A 23,063-nucleotide genomic window follows, 5' to 3' on the forward strand; every position below is an offset into this window, starting at 1 on the left:
ACCCATTTCCTGTCTGCTCCTTCGAACCACATGACACGTTAGACTTGTGAACAAGCTAAGCTAAATATTGCCACGTGGTGAAGTTTGCAGAGGCACGATGGACATGCCATGTTTCAGCTCTTCCCCCGAGCCATCCAAGCTCCCTCTTGACCAAAGTCATCTACACCGACAACGTAGAATGTGCACACCCAAAATCATATCTAAACCCCAACCAGTGTCTAAAACGAAGAAACTAACAACCTATTTCCTCAAACGTCCAGTGCTTAGTCCCATAGAGGAAAATGAAGCAATCAACGATATTGTAGCTGAATTAAACACAGCACTTGGATCTATGGGAACAAAGCTTATTGCCCAGGTAATCAGTACTACTACTTTTCAGCAAGACACAAACGATACGAGTAACAATGGTAATTCCGCTGTAACAATTAATGATATTGTGAGTTCACAATTGTCTTTGGTGAATATATCAGGTGAGGACGATCCTGTTATAGATGACATTCCCATCACTGATACCCACTCAATCATAGGTGATACTGTACCTTGTACATATTTGTTAGCTATGTACTCAAAAGAAACAGTGCATCATGTACTAGGGTCCGGCAGTACGTGCCTACAATTGAAAATATTGTCCTTAATAAGGTGATGAGAGTCCAAGCAATGATACACAACCCTGTAACTAGTGTGTGCCCTGCTAATATGATGCTGGATCCTAATTTTGTGGACACAGTGAATGTAATCGATGTAATTGATGATGATATACCGATGTCACCAACTATATCATCCTCTAGCACTCCTGTGAATGCTGAAAATGCGAATTCTATGACTTCCATTGATCTAGGTAAAATAAGCTCCAAAGACAGTTCCACACAAATAGTATTAACGGAAACCAACAAACAGATCGATGTCCCTATGCTCCATGAGCCTAGCCCCTGAATAACCCCATTACTGACCCCAAAGAGTCTACTGTGCAAGATATTGATAGTAATAACCTAGTCAATGTGAGTTTGACATTGTCGGCAATGTTTAGTATCTTTGAAAATCTACTGCTTACAGTATAACAAATATAAACAAAATAAGCAAACGCAAAAATAAAAAAGTTCTTGCTTCAACCCTGAATGACTATTTGTGAGTGAACATGTTGAGGCGTTAAGCTTTGAGCTCACAGAAAGGTGTGAAAGACTAGAGAACAAGATTGATCATCTATTTTACTACACAAAAGTATTAACAGGTGGCGTAAATATTAGAGAGATCAATGGATAAACACGAGTAAACCTGACATCGGTCAAGTGGCTCAAGTAACAGTTAGTATCAATATACAGAAGGTGGATGATTCCACTGGTGTAGCTTTTCCTAATCATCAAAGTATTAAATGTTCCAAAGGTAGAAACAAGAAACAAATTGCTCAGGCATGTATGTATAGCAATAAACAAACTAGGCCGAAGAACGCATGCGTATTGTCTGAGGCTGAAGCAATATGTATAACACCAAACGAGGATTCTATTACCAACGTAACTAGTACAAAGACTAACCGGGGAGAGATGAAGCAGCAGAAGATTCACTTCCCCAAATCAAATAACAAAATAAGCAAATGCAAAAATAAAAAAAGGTTCTTGATTCAAACCCTGATGGTGCATTAGAAGACATTGGGCCTTATTACACGGTAGGCGGTAGCCATGGCGCTTTTAGCGACATGGCTACCCCCTTACTGCATTCCGGGTCCGTGTTCCCGGAATAGGGACTTACCGGGTCATTCCGACCTTGGAGGACCCGGTAAATCCACATTCCGGGAACCATTCCCCATTCCAATGGGAATGGGGATGGAGCTAATAACGGTACCGCTATTTGCGGTACCGTTATTAGCTCTGAGGTACCATAACGGGTCACGTCCTTAACACCTGGTCAGACCAGGCGTTAAGGACGGGACCCGCTAAGGGACCTCGTGGTAGGGCGGTAAGGGATTACCTGCATCGGTGCCCTTACCGGTGCCGGTAATCCCTTACCGGATACCGTGTAATGAGGCCCATTGAATGCCTATTTGTGAGTGAACATGTTCAGGCGTTAAGCGTTGAGTTCACAGAAAATCCAGTCAGCAGGAATTACCGGAAGACACTGTCAATGCAATCACAGATGAATAGCCAAGTAGATGTACCTCCTGCACTAAATCTAGATGGTAATAATCATACTACTAAACTTAGAGCATATGAAATGAGCATTGTCGAAATTAACCCTGGAACTTCGTCATCTGTCCACCTCTGGATACACTCCTTCCCTGAATTGGAAATATATACTTGTACTTTTCCATTCTTAGAGTAGTTAGCTCTGAGGACATCAAAATTGTAGATCAGCTCGAACACTCACCAGTATCTGTTTTGAATATGTGGTTCACATCAGAGGCAACCCTTAAGTATATAATGAACTATGCACCTGAACTCACCAAATTGGAATTTAGCTGTAAAATTGTGACAATTCATTTGCAAAAAGGGAGAACTGTTAAACCTGCTAACCTTAAGTCAGATACAGTCTATAAACATGTAGGAAAATTACAGATAAACCACCAGTTTGTCAAAACAGCTGTATGAAATACTAATAATCTGCGGGAAGATCACAATGAGATCATCAAAGGTAAGCGTGAGTCCAATGGTAAGGGATATTGACAGTGGTTGCCAACTATTTCCAAGACTAATTTTGCAAGTGCAACTCGATGACCTACCTTTTTATGTTCTTGGAAAACGAGGGGTAACACACACTTAACGTCTGAGGAAGGACTCTTAACCCATATGGAAATATTCTGCATGGTCGCCGTACAAGAAACATGGCTGCTTGAACCAGTTGAATTAGATTGTCGTAGTACCATCCACCATATAGCCACTAAGGGCCCAATTGGAAGACCTAAGGGTGGCCTGTTGTTATCTACTCGCCTCCCTTGGGTCTTGAAAGAGCTATCTGGGTCATCTCCAATGGTGTTGGCAGTCACTGCCTCCTGCCAGAATAAAGTGCTTAACATATGACATGACATGATAGGTTATTTATAACGCGCTTAATACCCAGAGGTTTCTAAGCACAGACGCGGGAATCAAACCTGTGTTGCTCTGTATCGTCTTGCTTCCAAGGCGAGCACGTTGCCCGTAAGCTATCCCCCTGAGACTAAAAACATAATACATATCTATGATTCACAAGGAGCAGTGGCAACGACACGCAATGTGGATACTATAAAAAAGCTGTCAAATTGTACCTGAGAGGCTTTCTATCTCATCTCCTGTCAAGTTGTGTGCAGCGCCAAGGAAAGGTGTGGGGAGGACACTCCTCTACTCTCGCTCACTATTTCAACTAAATGCTAATTGCCGTGGAGACCCCACTAAGGCTTTCACACAAATTAGTGGTAAACGTGAATCCACTCTATTTTACATATTTGTGAATCCAGTCGCTATTTCGATATTCTTAGACATGGTCATAATATCATGGGAAGAAAGTGACCATATGCCATTATGTGTCGCTCTAGACATATATCAAAATGTAACATGCAGTATCGAGTATGATGAGAACAGGGACATCTATATCAACAATGGAAATAATCGTATTCAGTGGAAATTCAAAGAATCTTGAAGAAGCAAATGCATTGGTGGAGGAGCTACTGCCGAAATATATTGCCCAACATTAGACTGGTGAAGTGAAAGTGGTCTCTACCATCATATCCGATTTTGCTGAACTCATAAGCAAGATTAAAGCAACAACTAAAACTCGTAGAGTAACTAAGAGCTCCTGCAAGCATTGGAACTTGTCACGCACTAAAAGGGTGCGCTTTGATAATAATATACACAGAGCTAAAAAAGAGTTGAGGACACACATTTCGAATATACTGAAATCTGCAAGTATTACAAATACAGATTGGGAAACAAGTATGTGCACTAGAAAAGCTAAAAACACATACAAGAGATGGTAAAAACCAACCATCTAGCTTGTGAGAGAGAAATATGGCAACAGTTGGCAAATTACACGCTCAGTGGGAATACTAATGGTGTCTGGACGGTAATCGAGGAGGAGAAAAACGTGTGTTGCCCCTCTGTAGCTGAGAACGCATGGTCTGATCATATTGCTGGAATGCTGAATAGCCAGACCCCACTAGATGTGATCATTGAACTACCAACACATGTATGGGAGTTCAAATCTTCTGTTGAAGAATTCATACTGATCATCAGCAAACTAAAATCATCACAAGCAACCAGCCCTGATGGTACATGGTTCAGCCTAATTAAAAAAATTGCCTTTACTCTGGGCCAAGTCACTTTGTCTATTCTTTGTGGAGATCGGGTGAAGTAGAACTCTGCCCTCTTCGTGGAGAGCAAGACACATTCTCCCGGTGTACAAGAATGGCTGTTGGACGAATCCAGCCAACCATAGGATGTTAGCAATGTTTGACATCCCTGCGAAATTGTTTGCAAAAGTGCTCCTAGTTGAACTAACAGAATGGATTGCCACCAGCAACATTCTCCCTCCTAACCAGATCGGCTTCAGACAAAATTCGAATACCACTCACAATCTACTAATATTAGGGTCAGCTGTTCAATACATGAATAAGTTCCGCCGTCTATGGAACTTACATCGACCTCAGTGCGGCCTTTGACACTGTAATGCGTAACAGCTGTGGTCCAAACTCACAGCGTGGGGCATCTCAAGAGGCCTACGGAATATGATAGTCTTGTTGTACCTTGATACTAATATACAAATATGTTTGAATGTCAAGCAGGGTTGCATCCTGGCTGCAACACTAACCTCTACTTAGCTGACCTGCCAGTAGCATTTCTTGACTCCAAATCTTTCCTAATCAAGATTGGGATCAGAAAACAAACTGGTTGGGCTATGTTGATGATCTATTACTATTAGATCAAACACTAAACGGCCTGCAAAACCTGCTAGATTGTCTGAATAAATATGCAAACAATAATGGCTTCAAGGTCAACATTAGTAAATCCAAAATCATGGTTTTTAGAGGGAAAACCTCCAGAGTAGGATCTAAGTATGTGTGGAATTATGATTCGCTGCCCCTTGAATGTGTTAAACAATATAAATATCTAGGGGTGACCATTGATGATACACTTACCTGGAAATGCCACTGGACTGAAACCCAAAACAAATGCATGAGGCTTATCCACGCCCTAAGTGCTTTTATTGGTCGGCAAGGAGGGATTTCAATCCAAACCGTTATGTTGTTATATACTGCAAAGATCATCCCTGTTCTTATGTACAGTGTTGAAGTGTCACGCATCAGACTCTATAAACTATGAGATTACATAGTGGGCCTGAGAAGCCTACTTTAAGGGAAACTACCCGCTTCAATTTCTCCAAAGTCACCACACTTGCAGTAGAAAAAATCATCTTGTCACTGAAACCTTCCAACTGTCAGGGCGATCTGTGTCCTGCACAGCTCATTAAAGATGCTGCCCGTGACCTCTCCCCTTTCATCACGAAATTAATCAACGCCTCATTCACCACTGGTTCTATACCCACCAACTTAAAACAATCCTGGGTACCTCCATTACTAAAAAAACCCACACTTGACCCAGCCACGCCTACAAACTATAGACCCATAACGACCGTACCATTCCTTCTAAAAATATTGGATAAGGTCGCATACGTACAAATACAGAAGTACTTGGAAGAACATCACCTACTAGGAGCTAGACAATCAGGCTTCTGGCCTTAACATGGGACTGAGACTGCTCTCATTGACCTTAAAGCACAGATCGACAAGCTTAGAGACAATGGTCAAGCTGCCCTACTCCTCCTCCTAGACTTCTCTGCAGCATTTGACCTGGTCGATCACTCTGTCCTATGCACACACCTACACACATCAGCTCACTTTTCCGTTGAGGCCATCACATGGATTAGATCTTTCCTCAATGGCAGAACCATGAGGGTTTTTTCACCTACAGCTGCAGCAGACCCCATACCTATCACCTGTGGTGTGCCACATGGCTCTTGTGTCTCCCCTACATTGTACAATATATTTACCAAGCCCCTTTTCGATGATTTGGATCATCTCGGTATCACCTACACGAACTACGCAGATGATACCCAGATCCTCCTTCCGCTTTCTGGAGATTATGGGAAGGATTTGGCCTTGGTGAATAGAGTGTACATCATCATCCAGGCATGGATGGCCACACATGGACTATGCCTGAATTATGATAAAACTGATCTCATAATTCTAGGTACTACCAGCAGCTTTAAGAAATTAGGCCCTGCCTATTGTTCTTTCATGATCGATGGCAATAGCATTAAAGTAGGACAAGAGGTTAAAACACTAGGCTTTTACTTGGACTCTATCTTCTCCTTCAACAGACAGGTGAACTTCTTAGCCTCTTCCACGGCTTACACGTGTAAACTGATCCATGCAGCCAAACCCTTTCTGTCCGACACTAGCTGTTTGACTCTCGCTAGAGCCCTCGTACTGTCCCGCCTGGACTACTGTAGCGCTCTCTATCTTGGGTCCTCTAAAGCCACCACCAGCAAACTTCAAACTCTCCAGAATAACACTCTTAGAGCGGCACTGGGCATCTCCAGAAGAGAGCATATTACAGTATACTGCCAACAGATTAATTGGCTCTCTATCAAAGACAAAATTCTCCTAAAAACTGCCTCACTCACTCACAAATCCCTTAATACCGCTGCCCCTATCTATTTGACCGGCAGATTCCATAGACATACCTCCCTGAGAACCACAAGAACAGCCTATAAAGACTGCCTTTCTGTCCCCAACTTTAAACGCTCCACTATAGGAGGCAACAGCTTCCCAGTGAAAGCAGCTAAACTGTGGAACTCTCTACCGCAACTCTCAGAATGGACCTGCCCTATCAGAACTTCCGATCTAAGGTCGTTTTATGGTTGAAAAATTAGGCCTCTAAACTCATCCAGGCGCCTAGTCTTTCATACCCTTGCCATCTGTACATACTGTATTACCTATTGCCTGTACTTATTGCTGCTTACCTGTATATATGTAACTGTGTGTTATATATTCTGGTTGTTGTAATTAAGCCTCACAATTTCATGTAAATGTTGCGCACTGTTACCTGAGGGTATGCTCGCGCATTACAAATAATAAAACAAACAAACAAACAAACAAACAAACAAACAAACAAACAGATCATCCTTACCCACCTGTCTGGAAACATGATTGATAAGAATTCAAAAGCACACCAAACAGCTTGAATACCCTGCTTACCAGTTCAATGGCACCCACTTTGAATCCTTATTTAGTATAAACGCTGAGTGACAATTTGACACAGTCATGGAGTGCTATTCATGTATTGGAGCGCACCCCTTATGAATCCAGCTACAGACCAGGAGGTGTCGAAGGAGCAAAATAGGGCTAAGAGTTGGAGTCAGTAAGTCATCGGACCTTCCTACACCTGTCCTCTCTTCCTCCTCTCTGAAGCAGGTCACTCTACATTTGGGGCATGAAAGAAAGAGAGAAAGAAAGAGAGAAAGAAAATAATTTGCATTTTCCTCTGGGCCAGAATAGATGTTGCACTAGTTAAAGGGGTCTGGAACTTGTGGATGATCACATGTGTTGAACTGCCATCCCTATGCTCCCTCACTGTTGATTTTCCTGGCTAGTGCTGATGGGAAGATAAATAAATTCCAAACATTTGGAGAGCAAAGGTTCCAGACCCCAGAACTGTTTATTTATATGTATTTATTTTATTGTTCATTTGTAACTCGTTTGATACCAGCGAGTGGATTCTAAGCGCGGGATCGTGATTCGAACCTGTGTTACGCTCTGTTGCCCCTGAGCATCTCTTCCTTCGGAACACGCAATATGGGCTCGATTCATGGAATAATTTGCGCAAAAAAAATCGGAAACGTGCACGCAAAATCGCGTGCAAGTCTCTGTTTGTCGATTCATGGCACACAATGCGCAGGGTTTACCTGGAACTTGCGAGGAATCCTCGCCGGTTCAACACATAACTGCGACACCACAAACGCCTTGCGCAAGACTCCAAGCGAAGGCCCAGCTGGATCTGCGCAACCACCTAAAAAGGGGGCGGAACACGTCGAATGGGGAAGAACAAGCAAAAATGTGGGCATTCCGAGGGTTGTTATGCAGTCAAACAATCGCAAAGCCCATACGTGCGCAAAAAAAAACATATTCATGGATTTCAACAGGGATCAACGGCCCGCGAAATATTATGTACATATCCCATAACACCTGCACCACGCAATAGCGGGTGTAAACGTCAACACACACACAAAGAAATGCCTAAAAAGCCTGCGCAATCAACCAACGCACGTATACTGCCACAATGAATGTACCATTTGTTGCAACAGTGATCGTGGGACACTGCAGGAGGAGGAGGATGCCCAGGGCCTGAATATTCCACCCAAGGACCAGCCTATTTGGGATGCCTGATGACCAGGTCTATGCCAGGTATAGGTTCCCCCCTCTTATCATCTTAGACCAGGTCACGGAAGATAACCTAACATCACCCACCTTGAGCTCCCAAGCACTTAGCCCCTTGCAAATTGTACTTGGTGAACTGCATTTTTTGGCCACTGGCTCATTACAGCGGACCAACTCCTTAGTCGCATGCATTTCACAAGCCACGCAGTCACGCTGCCTACACCAGTTGATTGCAATAATGACTGCATGCCCGTCAGTCCGCCAGCCTATCTATATGCCCAGAACACTTGCAGAAAGGCAGGACATGGTGCAGGAGTTTTCTGGGGTGGTGCACTTCCCAAAAGTGCTCACTGCCATCGATTGCACCCCTGGTGCTCTACGTCCACCTCGAGCAACAGAGCATATATATCGCAATCAGAAACATTGGCACTCCATCAACGTTCAAGTTGCGTGTGATGCCAAGGGTATCATTACTTCTGTCTACGCAAACTATCCTGTCTGCACCCATGATAGTTATATATTGAGGATGTCATCCCTACACCAGGCCATGGAAGCTGGGAAACATGGTGCATTGGTGAGTAGCAATGGTCCTGCACATGCATGCATTTGAGACACAGAAAAATAGAGACTGGCAACTCATGACAAACATGCTCACCTCTCCAGGGGGCAGTGCCTACCCTCTGAGCACCTACATGATGATGCCAATATCGAAACCCACCACACCTGCCCGGTAAAATACAACACTACCCATATTGGAACTCGGGCCATAGTGGAGCGTACATTCGGAGTGCTCAAGTCACATTTCCGTTCTCTTGACCAGTCTGGTGGTGTGTTGTAATATGCATTACCAGTAGTCTGCAGGATCATTGTGGCAGCATGTGTCCTGCACAATGTTACAACACAGTGCGGCGTCCCAGTGCACATGGTGGCAACACCCCATCCACAACCACATGCCCGCCGCTTGCATATGGCTGGGCAAAGGCCATGTGGAGAGGCTGCACGTACCTAGCTTGTGCAAATGTATTTCACCTAAAATCCCTCCCCTGTGGAGTGCACACAAGGCCGCTACATCCCAGGTGCCATTCAATGATGGCAATGGGCCAATCCACTGTTCCCACAAAACCACCCTAAGAAAGTGCCCTTGGAAGTGCTAAATTGTGTCCATACATTAGAACTAAAAGATCTTTTATCTTGTGTTGACAAATGAAACATACTGACGAGTGAGTATGCCACTATCACCATGTCAACCTATCATTTAAATCATGTCTGTGTCACCCAAACCATCCCATATGTAATGTTCTATGAAAATGAAACAGCGCTATGGTATGTTATGTCATGTCAACGTTCTTTCATAAAGGGCCCATACACAAGGCACGTCTTCTAAAGTGGCCAAGGGTGGATGGAACAAATGGAAAAAGAACTGCTGTTCATAGGGCTTGGCATCCTCAAACGAGAATAGTATGTACAGTTGTACCAATCCCATGAATGCGCCAGCATGTTTTGAGTGATGACAGGGGGGGACAGAGAGATGATGTACAGGCATGGTGCAATTACATGGAGCAAGTGCACAGATGTCTATAGGGGAGTGGGAGGTGGAGTCTGGGAACAAGTTGGGGGGAGGGGTCCAAGTGCATCCAGTGGTTTGAGATGGGGGAAGTGCAGAGCGATGCCACTCTCTAGTCATTGACCAAGTGTATTCATGATGAGGCAACTGCAGGGCCTGGAGTGAACTGTACGAAACACTGGTGTATGGGCCAGGGACCTGTGAGAAACAGAGGTACACCAGGCGGCTAGTCAGCTAGCTGTAACAAAAAAATTATGGAGAGAGGGATAGTGCAGAGGGATAACTTCTTCAGGGGAGACATGAGTGAAGGAGGAGTATGAGAAATAAGGGTGAGTGTTAGGGTGGTCATAGGTGCGGAGGGTTGTGTTGGAAGATCCTGTCACAAGTGGGTTTATTGTGGCCTGGCTTTCTAAAAACAACGGACATGCAAGTGCATTACAAAGGCACTGTGAAGGACTACGTGCAGAAAATACATTGGATGTTTTTGCAAGTACACAAATACTCACCTCTTGTACTTCCACCAGGACCCTTCATGAGCTCACAATGGAATGCTGGCCACTGAGGGAACTGCTATGGAGACGTAAGCAGACAACAGAAAGCAATGTGATACATCCAGCAATGCTAAATGCATGCATAAAATAGGATGAAAATGAAAGCAGCATGGTCAATGCAGACTTCGTTGTCACAGCATACACATGCTCTAATACTGCTTTCAATCAATTGCAGCACTTCCATGCACACAGCTGCGGTGAACTTGAATCTGCAAACACCATGGAGCAGCATGCAAGCTACATGCATGCAAAACACCAACAATATTAACACTAATGTGCTGGTACACAAAATGCCAATCCAAATAATTACTCAGAAGTATCCACATGTTTGTGCCTTAAAACTGGTGCTGCACAACATAATGGTTCATCCATAAGCAAGGCAGGCCAATTGTGCCGTTGATACATGAACCCACAAACACTAAAAAGGAGTTGAAGTGTCACTCATAACACATGATCAAAGTGCCATGAGAGCCACATCAGCAGAACCAGCATGTCAGCCATGCTACCCACTCCCAAACAGTCATGAAAGCCGTAAGAAGTTAGAATGTGCACATTCTGTTTGGTAAAACAGTGGCCACACAAATCAATCACAACTACACCATGCCTAGAGCCATCATCAGAAGCACACCCTGTGCAACATGCACCCATGAAGAAATACTGGTGGCCCACAAGACAAGTCAATCCCAAGTGAACACACACAGTGCTGCACTCCAATCCAAACACCACACAAGTGTCTGCTAATGCCCTTCAATTACCTTTACAGGGAACCCACCTGCCTTGCATACGATGCACAACACCTGGAGACGCTCACCCTGAAGGATATCTCATGCATTGTAACAACAGAAAAAACATGCACATTCATGACTACACATGATTCCATACAGTAAATGTGCATACACCACCCACTGCTTGAGCAAGACCAGGTGACAGAGGGTGACTGGAAATAGATTATGAGTAGCCCAGGAGTGCAGGGTACCACGACAAAGAGAGGGACATAGTGTTATACAGAGAGGGAAGGCCAAGGAAATGCCAGATAAATGAGTACACTGCCTGGATTGAAGGTGTACACTGACATGCTGTACAGCACAGTAGGTGCAGCCATAGAGGAATAACCAAAGGTATGTAACACAGTGACATCACCACCACTTTAATGACCATACTGTCCTGTTTGCATGCAAAGCACATATAAGACAATCAACAAATGCAACAAACGTGCACAACAATGATGCATGCTCAACATGCAAGACAGTGCTCAAGCCTATCAGCTGTGCCAGCATCGTGTGAAACCCGCATCACCTTCACGTGCAACTGTGTCTCCTAATGAGGTACAGGAGGGACAGTGCCTGGTGGATGGCATGTGGAGCATGGACATTAAAGAGTGCAGGGTGTCTCCCCCGGGACAGCGGTCACTGGCAGATCATGGATTACTGATCATGAATCGATGTTCTAACCCTCTGTTCTAACCCTTTGTAGCCGTGCCTGCCATACAGGCATGGCTACCGCAATGCTCGTAATGAGGCCCATGAGTCTCGACATGTTTCAGTTCATAGGTGTCTCATATACAGAACTCTCTTCAGGAGAAAGGGTTTCACATCGAATTCCTATCCAGCATACATCTTATGTGTGAACAACGGACAAGACCTGTCAAGACTAAAAGAAATGGAGTCTGGGTAAACTAACAGTGCTGATTTAAATCTCAAACAGTTCAGCAAATGAACATGGAAACCACTCTCAAGAACAGAAATTACCTTGAAAAGGGTTGTGTGGGGTCGTACAACTCTTGAGATGGGTTGTAGAAGGATAAATAAATATTCCTTAGGCGTGTCTGCAAGAAAAGCGAAAAATTAGCTTTTCGTTCACTCACAGTGCTAGTAGTTCTCTAGGACAGACGTTATAGGGTAGGCAGAAGGGGGGGAACATTTAATGTAGTGTTATGGACCCACCTGTAGTAGTAGCTTGGGTTCCAAACTGAGCAGGTGAAGAGTCTTGCCGGGAACACAAGGGTTAGTTCTCAAAATATGCATGGAATTGCCAGTGGTAATAGAGAAGTAATCCCCACAAGGGAGCGGCTTGTGGCAACGCTGTAACCTGAAATCACATAAGTATCAGCTCTCAGGGGATAAGCGTATAACATGTATCATGCTAACAAAACGCTACTCCAGGGGGGTAGGTAGAAAAAATAACAATATATATAAAAAACATGCAGTGGAAAAAGCCATAAAAACAGGTACTGGATCTTGGTGGAAAGGTACTGTTCAGGAGCACCTGATAGGGCTTACTGCCAACCAACTGGAGAGCATCAGGCCTCCCTACCAAGAAACAATTGGAAGCGTTGGCAAGGTTGGACGGGACCAAATGAGTTGGTATTAAGATTAGCAGAGTAAGTATACAACATAGCCAGATGCACCACGGAAGTCCGAAAGAAATGTACCTATGTTGGAGAGAAGGCCTCTAGCGATCTTCAAGAATCGTGCATCAAAGGAAGCCGGAATGCCAGGTCAGCTACCCCGCTGTGGGGGAAAAAATGAGAGCAAACTATGAGTTTCAGAATCTAGCCGCGTGTGGTGCGTGTATCTAGAGTCTACCATCAAGGCTTACCTCGAGTAGATACGATCGGGCACCAAAATTAGAGGGTCCCTATGGGGTCGCTGTACAGTGTGAAGATACACTGTCCTGGATGCAGCTGCGGCTTGCCTCCGTCTTACAGTGTGAAGATACAGTGTCCTGGATGCAGCGGCGGCTTGCCTCCGTCTTGTGAAAGGATCCGTGCAGCGAGCGTGCCGGTAACTATAGTTACCTGACACGAGAAAGTCTTTTTTGATGTCTATTTTCCACACTAGATGCCGAAAGAGAGGGGAGAAGTGGCCACCATCACTAGATGGAGTGAACCAAACTAAACTCAATGGAAACCTCGCCCTGCGCCCACAGGTCGCGGAGGGAGAGCACCTGGTTGGTGTAGAAGGGGCTATCAATGTAAACAGGAACACATCCTGTATTAAAGTTTACATATGTTCATAAGCATAGTTGAGCTTAAGAGTGTGGAGACACTGGTGACAACGTGCACACTGTGCCTGGTCAACACAATCATAGAATACATACTATACATGACAGGTCAATGGTTACATTAGATATATTCCAGGTAAGTGGTATAGATAACATAAATAACACCTTCTGATACTGAACAAGACATGCTTTGCTAATATTGTACACCACCTTACTAATAGACAGTCTATGGACAGGCTGGATTATGATGTCCACTGATCGGACCACAGAGACAAGGCAATGTTGTTACAACGACCTCTAGATTGACAGCCCCCATTCTAATACATCAATGTCTCTAGACACAGCAGTTTGAGCCTGGATTCCGATGTCCGCTAATCGGACCACAGTGGCTAGGCAATATTGTTCCACAGTTCATAAATGTGGAACATGCTCAACAAGGAGAAATGAAATTACCTTGGGAGCTTGAAGAAAAGAAACAAAAATGCATGGTGCATTTTTAATGTTATAAATGCATTGGAAATAGAGGTTTTGTTACAACTGGAGATCCGAGGGAGGGTTAGCTTTCCACTTAACTCATTTTGACAGATATACCTCCCCATTTATAAATGAAAGCCCCCCTTGAACAAAAAAACTAGGGGTCAACCCCTTTTTTTTTGGAGAGTCCCTTGACATGTTAACTGCACACCTTGAGGAAAATGGACCAAAAATAAAATTACTAAAACACGTAAAGGGATGATAAAAATAACTATGTCAACATCCGGGCCTGAGAGCACCAAAGTATCAAAAACAAATTAAATAGTAGAGCAATCAAAAATGTCCATCATGGAACGGGGGGGTTTCCAATAGGAGGGGCAGCGTGAATGTCAAATTCCACCCTGGCCCAGGACCACACATCCGTAACCACTGAATGGCCTTGTGAAGGCACCTGACCCCCTGCAGACACATGGGCCCCAACTGCTCCAACAGTTGGTGCACTCACCTCCACCAGCATTGAGGAATTCACATCTGGTTCAGCACCAGGGCTACTGGATTCCAAAGAGTCTGTACCGAAATGCCGACATTCCCAGGATGGTCTCTAGCACGAGTGGATTTTCATGGTCTGCCATGTCGTGTCCTGCACTGGTGGTCTGAACCGGCAGAGACTCTTGTTCCCCCTCCTACTCCTTCTCCTCCTCCTCCTCTGCATCTGGTGCCTCCTCACCTGCATGAGGACAGAAAATGACATGAGGAGTCATGTGAAACATGTCTACAGTAAAGATGTGTATAACATTGCTGTCATGCAACACAATGTAGGGGATGTCACCATGAGAGAAATAGCATACACACACTATGTACAAGAAGCCATCCGATCATGGCATATGCAGACTGGAAACGACATTTCATGTTATGGCCCATGTAGCCAGTGGACACATTGACAACACACATGGTTCTCAGCAAGCACATTATGGCACATGGCACAACAAATCATTCACAATTGCATGCTAAATGGCCATGGTCATGTGGCTCTACAACATGCTATTACATCACATGTCAAAAGGTGCACACACAGATTCACATCCAAGAACGCATCCATCACATGCCACATCACCGTTGAACCGGCACAGGGACTGCACACAATGTGGACTTGGCCTGAGTGTGGAAAAAAGGAAACAGTACCAGTTTAAGTATGAACATCACAGTTACACCTCAACAAAGTCTGTGATGTGGAGAGAGTGATTACATGCACTTGGAGATAAGAAGAAGGGATAGTGTCCCACAAGAGTGACAGAGGCAAGGACACATGGAGTGTGTGCTGAGGGTGGGAGTTTAACAGGGATCAGTGCTATGAACAATTTGACCCCTGGGTCATTGCCATAGCTGCAGCAGGGATGTGCACAGTCTCAGAAAGCATCTATGTCAATCATGGCACACTGTGAGGCCTGTTGGTAGTCTTCCTGCAAGTTATCTGTAACATGGAACCACCTACGTACATGTGTAAATAGAGATTCTACACACTGCAGTGCATAAGGTTTAAGTTGTGCTTCAAACACAAGCACATGTCTAGCAAAGCAGAGTCACTGACATCACTGATGCTAGTAACTGGATGGCACGTTGTGCTAGCAAGTTGCAAATGTTGTGTGGGTATGCTGGTGGGGGCGACTACTGTCACACATCCATGTTCAACAGGTGTGCAAGACATTTTTGTGTCCACTCTTCAGTACACTGGACATGAGTCAGTACACCATGACATGGTTCAGCCAGGACAGTCATCAAAATGCAGGCATAAGCGCAACACAATCATGCTTCTTTGTTTGCTTTCCCTATATGTACTCAGGATGAACAATCTTGGACACTCACCGGATGTGCCCTCATAATCTGGCAGGCCTCCCATGCCTTCCACCTGATCAATATGAGTGAATTGGCTCATAACCTGTCCATGCGGGGTGAGCTCCTCCTCCTTTGTTGAACCCCCTCCAGTTGACATAGCAGAGGCGAGGTTGGCACCCATCTTAGACTTGGTCCGACGGTTGAGGTCATTCCAGCGCTTAATGACCTGAGCAGCAGTGCGCTTCTCATACCCCAAGGCATTTTTCTCATCCGTGACATGCTGCCAATGCACCATACGCTGAGCAGGTGTATGTGTGCTCCCTGGTTGCAGGCACATGTCATGGTGGTGAGATGATCACGTAGTCCAAGAGGATCTGGAGTTCTTCATCATTGAAGTTCCTATTCACAACGTGTCAGTGTCCTGTGCCGTGCAATGGGGTTGAGTCTGTTCCTGTGTGCACGCTTTGCCTTCTTGGCATGTGGTGTTGACCCTGTGTGGCTGGGTCCACTCAGGGCCCCAGATGCTGGACCACTAGTGACCTGGATCATGGCATCACCCATCGATGCTGGGACAGCAGCTTACACTGCACATCACTTACCCTTCTGTGCTGGGACTGCAGCTGGCACTGCACGTCCCTTACCCTTCTGGGCTGGGACAGCAGCTGCCATTGCATGTCCCTTACCGTTCTGGGTTGTGAAAGCAGCTGCCACTGCAGGTCCCTGAACCCTTTGAGGAGGGACAGCAGCTTCCACTGCAGGTCCCTGAATCCTTTGGGGGGACAGCAGCTTTCACTGCAGGTCCCTGAACCCTTTGGTGGGGCAGCAGCTTCCACTGCAGGTCCCTGAACCCTTTGGGGGGGACAGCAGCTTCCACTGCAGGTCCCTGAACCCTTTTGGGGGACAACAGCTGCCAGTGCACGTCTCCGATCCCGGCCACCTCTGCCACCTTTGCCTCTTGGGCCCTTACCACTCATGTTCTAGATGTACTTGAACAATGGAAGTAACACCGAGCAATTTTCCTGTGCAATTTGAGTGAGAGGGGCAGTGTACGTGATGTAAAACGTATTTCTGTGGTCCAGCAAGGCTCAAAAGTACCCCTGGTGACAAAAATATGGGACGCATAATGCATAGGATCCCCAAAAAAGTACAAAAATGGTGTAGCTTCCGTAAAAAGAAAAATCTGACTCACCGTTAGCCTCGGAAAAAACAAAAGTAGATGCGTGTATGTGCGGAGGGAAATCCCCCACCAAAATAAGACGTTTGGACTGTCCCAGAAGTGAACGAATTGTGTGGCACCCGAGAAATCGCAGTAATACACTCGTCCGTCTACTCCCAATCGCCCGTACGATCGAATTTGCTTCTATGTGTACTTCTATATCCCCGATCCCCGATGGCTACTGAATACCAGCGTGCAGCGCGTGTCACATAAGTTACGCGCTGAGGGCCTTTCCTCGGATTTCACATGTCCACGATAATTTAGAATGCGCAAAGTAACCGTCACTCTGTTTCTGGCAGCCCACACGTTAGACACGGAAGACCCATGCTCCTGCCTACGAGCCTTTAAACCAGCCTCCTACTGCATTGAGCTGCCTCCTACCAAGCCATCTGCTTCTGCCTGCCCAGTGTGTGTGCTTGCTGCCCACCTGCCCTGCATTTTGAGTTCCTGCTGTCCAGCCATTGCTAGTGCTCCTATCCTTGGCCCTGTGACCACCTCAGCTGATTCCCTAGACACCCAACATGCCATACCATCACCGCTGCTCCACAGCCCATCTCCAGGACCACCTTACCCACCCACACCTGCCTCGGGGGTTGCCATTTCAGCACCATCCTCTTCTGACCACAGTGGCAACCCCATGGCAGCGAGGCAGAGGGCTGTCAACTTCACTGCCAGGAAAGTTGACATCCTGGTGGAGCAGTTCCTGGGGAATTTTGATGCCCTCTTCAACCCATCGAAGCAACATGGTAAGGAAGAACGTCAGTGGATCTGGGACAGGATAAGGGATGCCATCAACACTGAGGGGGTGGCATCCCGGACCTTCAAGAACATGCACAAGGGTTGGGAGGACACTAAATCCAGGACCCACAGCAAGGCCCTGCGCTTCCTCGAGGCCGGTGCCACCATAGAAGGGCGCAGGTGCCGGCTGAACATCACCAACATGTGAATCCTGGAGAAGTTCTACCCGGCGCTGCAGACCCAGGTCTGTGAGTTGCGCCAATGTTTGGAGTCGTCTGGTGAGTATCCATGTGTTGCTAGGCTCCACAGAGCATGTGCATGTTCCGACATGTTGGCAGTGAGCACCTTATGCTTTAAGCAAGTATGCCTCTGATACAGATGCGTGCGTGCATGCCCCAGACAGTGCTCTCCATGTGTGCATTGGACCATATGTAATTTGAATGAGATGTCATTTGCATTGTGTGTTGTACTGCTGCCTTTCAGACTGTGCATGTGTTTTGTTACTTGTGTCTGAGACGTGCCGGTGTGACAAGTGTGACAGTTGGAGTAGCGTTGGCCACGTCATGTGCATGCATGGTGTTCATGTGTATGTGTCAAAGATGGGAATGTGTGACTGGCCATCACTCATGGCTGGATGCAATACGTGCATTTCAATGTCCGACATAGTCATGTTGTGGGATTACAGTTGAGGGGACTCTGATGTGATTGCTCATCACACTACTTGTGGACTCTCAGTTGATGTGTGTGCATGACATGTGTATGAGCACATGATGCTTGTATGTGTAGCATATGCAATAGGTTGGTTGTGAGAGTGGCATGTACCCTGATGTGAATGTTTGTAGTGATGGACACACATGTATGTGCATGTATGTGGATTGCATGTCCATGTGTGTAGTGGTGGAGGATGATGGTTGTTCCCATGACTAGTAAACTTCATGTGAAAGTTTGTATTGCCACTCACACATAGGTGCAGTACACTGATGTTTGTGTTCTGTGTCTCCTTTTCCACAATTGCATTGGAAGAAGAGGACAGAAGCAGTGCTGTGGAGCATTGCAGCAAGGATGTCTCTAACAGGCAGAGGCACAAGTCCACGCCGGGACCATTGGGCATAGCTGCTGGGGGTAAGTCCAAGAGGGCGAAGGTGGGAGTGGGCTCAGCAGCGGGGAAGGGGGGGGGGCGCTGATGCAACACAGGGGCCATACAGTGCGGAAGACGCCCCAGAGGGTGGAGATGGCCATAGAAACATAGCCCATGGGGTCAGGCAGGGGTGATGAGGTGGGCGTGACTACTGGAGTCATGCCCCTGGGGCATGAGGCCGTGCAGGCCTCCCTTGCGGTGCCTGTGCTAAATCCTGTCCCTGGGCCAGCGGATGCAGCTGTATGCGCCTGCCGGCATGCCTCAACCCAGCCCCAGGTGTCGGATCTGCACATACAGACCAACACCCCAATTCCATTGGCTGTTGCCATTCAGGACATTTTGGTACCCCTGCAGGTCGGTGTGGCGAGGCATACAGCTGTCATACGTGATGATGTGCAGGCTTCACATAGACTCCTTGCACGTCATCACGTTGAGGCATGTCATCTCCCCATGTGGCTCGCAACATTCCTGCTCCAGTTAGTGCTGCATGGGCTAATCAGTAATGCAACCCCCTCCTTGTCTTCTACCTCTGTGTGCCAGTCATCCTCTGGGGCGCCTTCCAGCCCACATACCATCAGGGCCCCCTGTGCACCAGTCCCACCCAGATTGCCCAGTCTGGTGGAGCTGATATCCCTGCCTGAGTTGGGAGTCGAGGGTCAATCAGCTGAGGTGGTCACTGTGCCGATCCAGGCACCGACAGGAACACTGGCAATGGAGTGACAGCATGCACCCACGAGCAGGGCACGGGGCGTACGCCCTGGGTATCATCATCAGCCCGGAGGGTGTACACACAAAGCAGGCACTGGGCACTGTGGCAGAAGCAGGCTCTAAGGAGGAGGCTATCTTTCTCAGGGCCTACCATCACAAGGGGGCAGGTACATGGCTTGAGGCAGGATGCAAACGTGGAACTCAGAACGAGGATGTCATCTGTGTTCATGAGCTATGGGCAGCGAATAAGAGCAGAGAGGCAGCGGGCTCGAGAGGCTAGAGTTATGATGGCCAGGGCAGAAGTTGCGCTACGTCGGAGAAGGAGGCAGGCTGCCATCCTGGAGGAATCTTGCAGGGAGGCGGAGGGGATGGAGAGACATATGCTGGAGGACCTGCAAGCCCACCAGGAAACAACAGAGGCCCACCTGGGGGAAGTGGACAGAGCGCTGGATGATGCCCTGGTGGAGAGTCTGAGCAACTTTAGAGAGGAGGGCATGGACTAGCCCGCTGCCTGTGTATCTAGTTATTTAGGTGTAGTTTTCCTTTTATATTTTTAATTTTTACCAGACTATTCGAACATGACTTCCCCTTTTTTACTGTATATAGTTATTTAGGTGTAGGTTTCCTTTTTGTAGTTTTTAACCAGAGTATTCAGACATTCCTTCCCATTTATTATTGTATATAGTTATTTAGGCATAATGAGTATGTTTCTAGTGTAAACTTATTTTTTGACTGTACATTTATGATGTAAATATGTATTGATAATTTATCTTTTTGTTTGTTCAATTCCTCGCTTCTTGCTGTTCATTTGGGTGTGGGCCTGTTTGCTAGTTCTATTTTGAGGCCATGCATCTGTCCATTGGGAGTCATGTGTGGTTGCGTACATGGTTGTGTATTGTTGTTGCTGGATGGTTGGCGATGGCAGTATGCACAGGTGGCTGACATGTGGTGGTGTGTCAACTAGATGGATGGGTATGCACTGTCTAATACTATTTCCTTTGACCTGTGCTGCATCACTCTGTGTTTGGCTTCACTGTGGTTGGGTAGAGTAAGGTGGGCTGACGGTGGGAGAGATCCATTGTCACCGTCATGGCACATGACTTTGTTATTCATGTGTAACACACATGCTGTGCATACACCTTCTGCAGCATGTGGTATCACAGAATGCCTTCTCACAGGTGTTGGTAAACCTCTACCACTATACCATGCTGTAGTGGCACATTTTTGATATTCCACAGTGGCTGCACAATTCATCAGTCTAAGTGAGTCATGCACTATCTGACTGCCATATCCTTCACCCATGCCTGGACCGGTCATATTATAGTTCAGTAACAGGATTTTTGCCACCCAGAGCACTCATGCTCACGCTGTGACATGCATGCCCATTGTTTGTGTATGTAGCACACATTGTTGGTATGTTTGCTTCTGTCGTGGGCACACATTCCGTCACTGTGCTTTGATGCCATGGCATTGTCATATGGCCGGCCGGAACCAGTTTTACCAATCACTTGTCACATGTGTATGTTGGGGATGATTAAGGACAGGAAGGGTGTGTGAGCCGATGCTCCACTCATGGATGTAGCTCTGGTGATTGCATTTTTTAGGATTTGCAAGATACATGTTCATGATGATAATCATGCTGCAGTCACACCACGGAGGTTCAGGTGAGCAAAAGATGATTGTTCCATTGTTGATGTGTCACACTGTCAGGGTACTGCCTGCAGATGGTGTTTTTTCTGGATGGGGCTGCCTGCGCAGTGTGTCACAGGTGAGTAGTGCTGGGTGGTGGTGTCCCTTCTGGAGGGGGCTGCCTGAAGGGGGTGTCACAGATGAATGGTGCTGGCGGTTGGTGTCTCTTCTGGGGGGGCTGCCTGTGGGTGGTGTCCCTTCAGGAGGGGGCTGCCTGCAGGGGGTGTCACAGGTGAGTGGTGCTGGGGGGTGGTGTCCCTTCTGGAGGGGGCTGCCTGCAGTTTGTGTCACAGGTGAGGGGGCCTGGGGTTGGTGTCCCTTCTGGAGGGGGCTGCCTGCAGGATGTGTTACAGGTGAGTGGTGCTGGGGGGTGGTGTCCATCTGGAGGGGGCTGCCTGTGGGGGGTGTCCCTTTGGAGGGGGCTGCCTGCAGGGGTCATCTCAGGTGAGTGGGGCACGGGGGCAGTGTCCCTTCTGGAGGGGGCTGCCTGTAGGGGGTGTCACAGGTGAGGGGGCCTCTGGGTGGTGTCCCTTCTGTAGGGGGCTGCCTGCAGGGGGTGTCACAGGTGAGTGGTGATGGGGGGTGGTGTCCCTTCTGGAGGGGCTGCATGTGGGTGGTGTCCATTCTGGAGGGGGTTGCCTGCAGGGGTTGTCACAGGTGAGTGGTGCTGGGGGGTGGTGTCCCTTGTGAAGGGGGCTGCTTGCAGGGGGTGTCACATGTGAGGGGGCCTGGCAGAGGGGACCCTTCAGGAGGGGGCTGCCAGCAGGGGGTGTCACGGATGAGTGGTGGTGGGGGTGGTGTTCCCTCTGGAGGGGGCTGCCTGCAGGGGTTGTCAGAGGTGAGGGCTGCTGGGGATGGTGTCCCTTCTGGAGGGTGCTGCCTGCAGGGGGTGTCACAGGTGAGTGGTGCTGGGGGTGATGTCCCTTCTGGAGGGGTCTGCCTGTGGGTGGTGTCCCTTCTGGAGGGGGCTGCCTGCAGGTGTGTCACAGGTGAAGGGGTCTGGGGTGGTGGTGAAGGGGTCGGGGGTGGTGTGTGCACTACATTGGTTCATGTGCACTAGGGCGGTATGTGGACAGGGTGGGTGCGAAGGATGTAGGGTCGATTCAGGTTTTTGTAATGGGTGTAGCCTACACTTACGAGGGGACGCGCGATTTTGCTGGGGTACAGCCTGGGCTTGGATGAGAGGGCACACGTTTTTTCTGGGTTGCAGCCAGGGATTGCGAGCTGTTGTCACGTGATTTCAGTGGGGTACGGCCTGTGCTTGCGTGGGAGGGCACGCGTTTTCTCTGGGGTGCGGCCGGTGATTGCGAGGTGTTGTCGCGTGATTTCGCTGGGGTACGGCCTGGGCTTGGTGGGAGGGCACAGGTTTTATCTGGGGTGTGGCCTGGGAATGCAAGGTGTTGTTGCGCAATTTCGCTGGGGTGCTGGATGCTTGTGTCGTGTTAGTCCTTTCACTTGCTTTTTGGTGTGCGTGGAGGCATGTTTGGGTCGTTCCTGAGCAGCTTGGTATTACTTGTGCGACGGCTACTAATGCCTCTTGAAATCCATGAATATGCGTGGTGCGCAAGGTTTTATCTGCGCCATGGCTCGCGCAGGATCCTTCTCGGTGCGCGGCCCTTGTGGCTTTTCTGTGCCCGATTCCATGAATCAGGCCCTATGTGTATGGTCCCCAGATGCTGGCCTAACACATTTCATGGAGTTCTGAGCAATCCTCCTACTTTGAGGGTTACCAAATGTGATCAATGTTGGCA

The sequence above is a fragment of the Ambystoma mexicanum genome, chromosome 3p, assembly GCF_040938575.1.
Source record: "Ambystoma mexicanum isolate Mex_15411 chromosome 3p, UKY_AmexF1_1, whole genome shotgun sequence".
NCBI lineage: Eukaryota > Metazoa > Chordata > Amphibia > Caudata > Ambystomatidae > Ambystoma > Ambystoma mexicanum.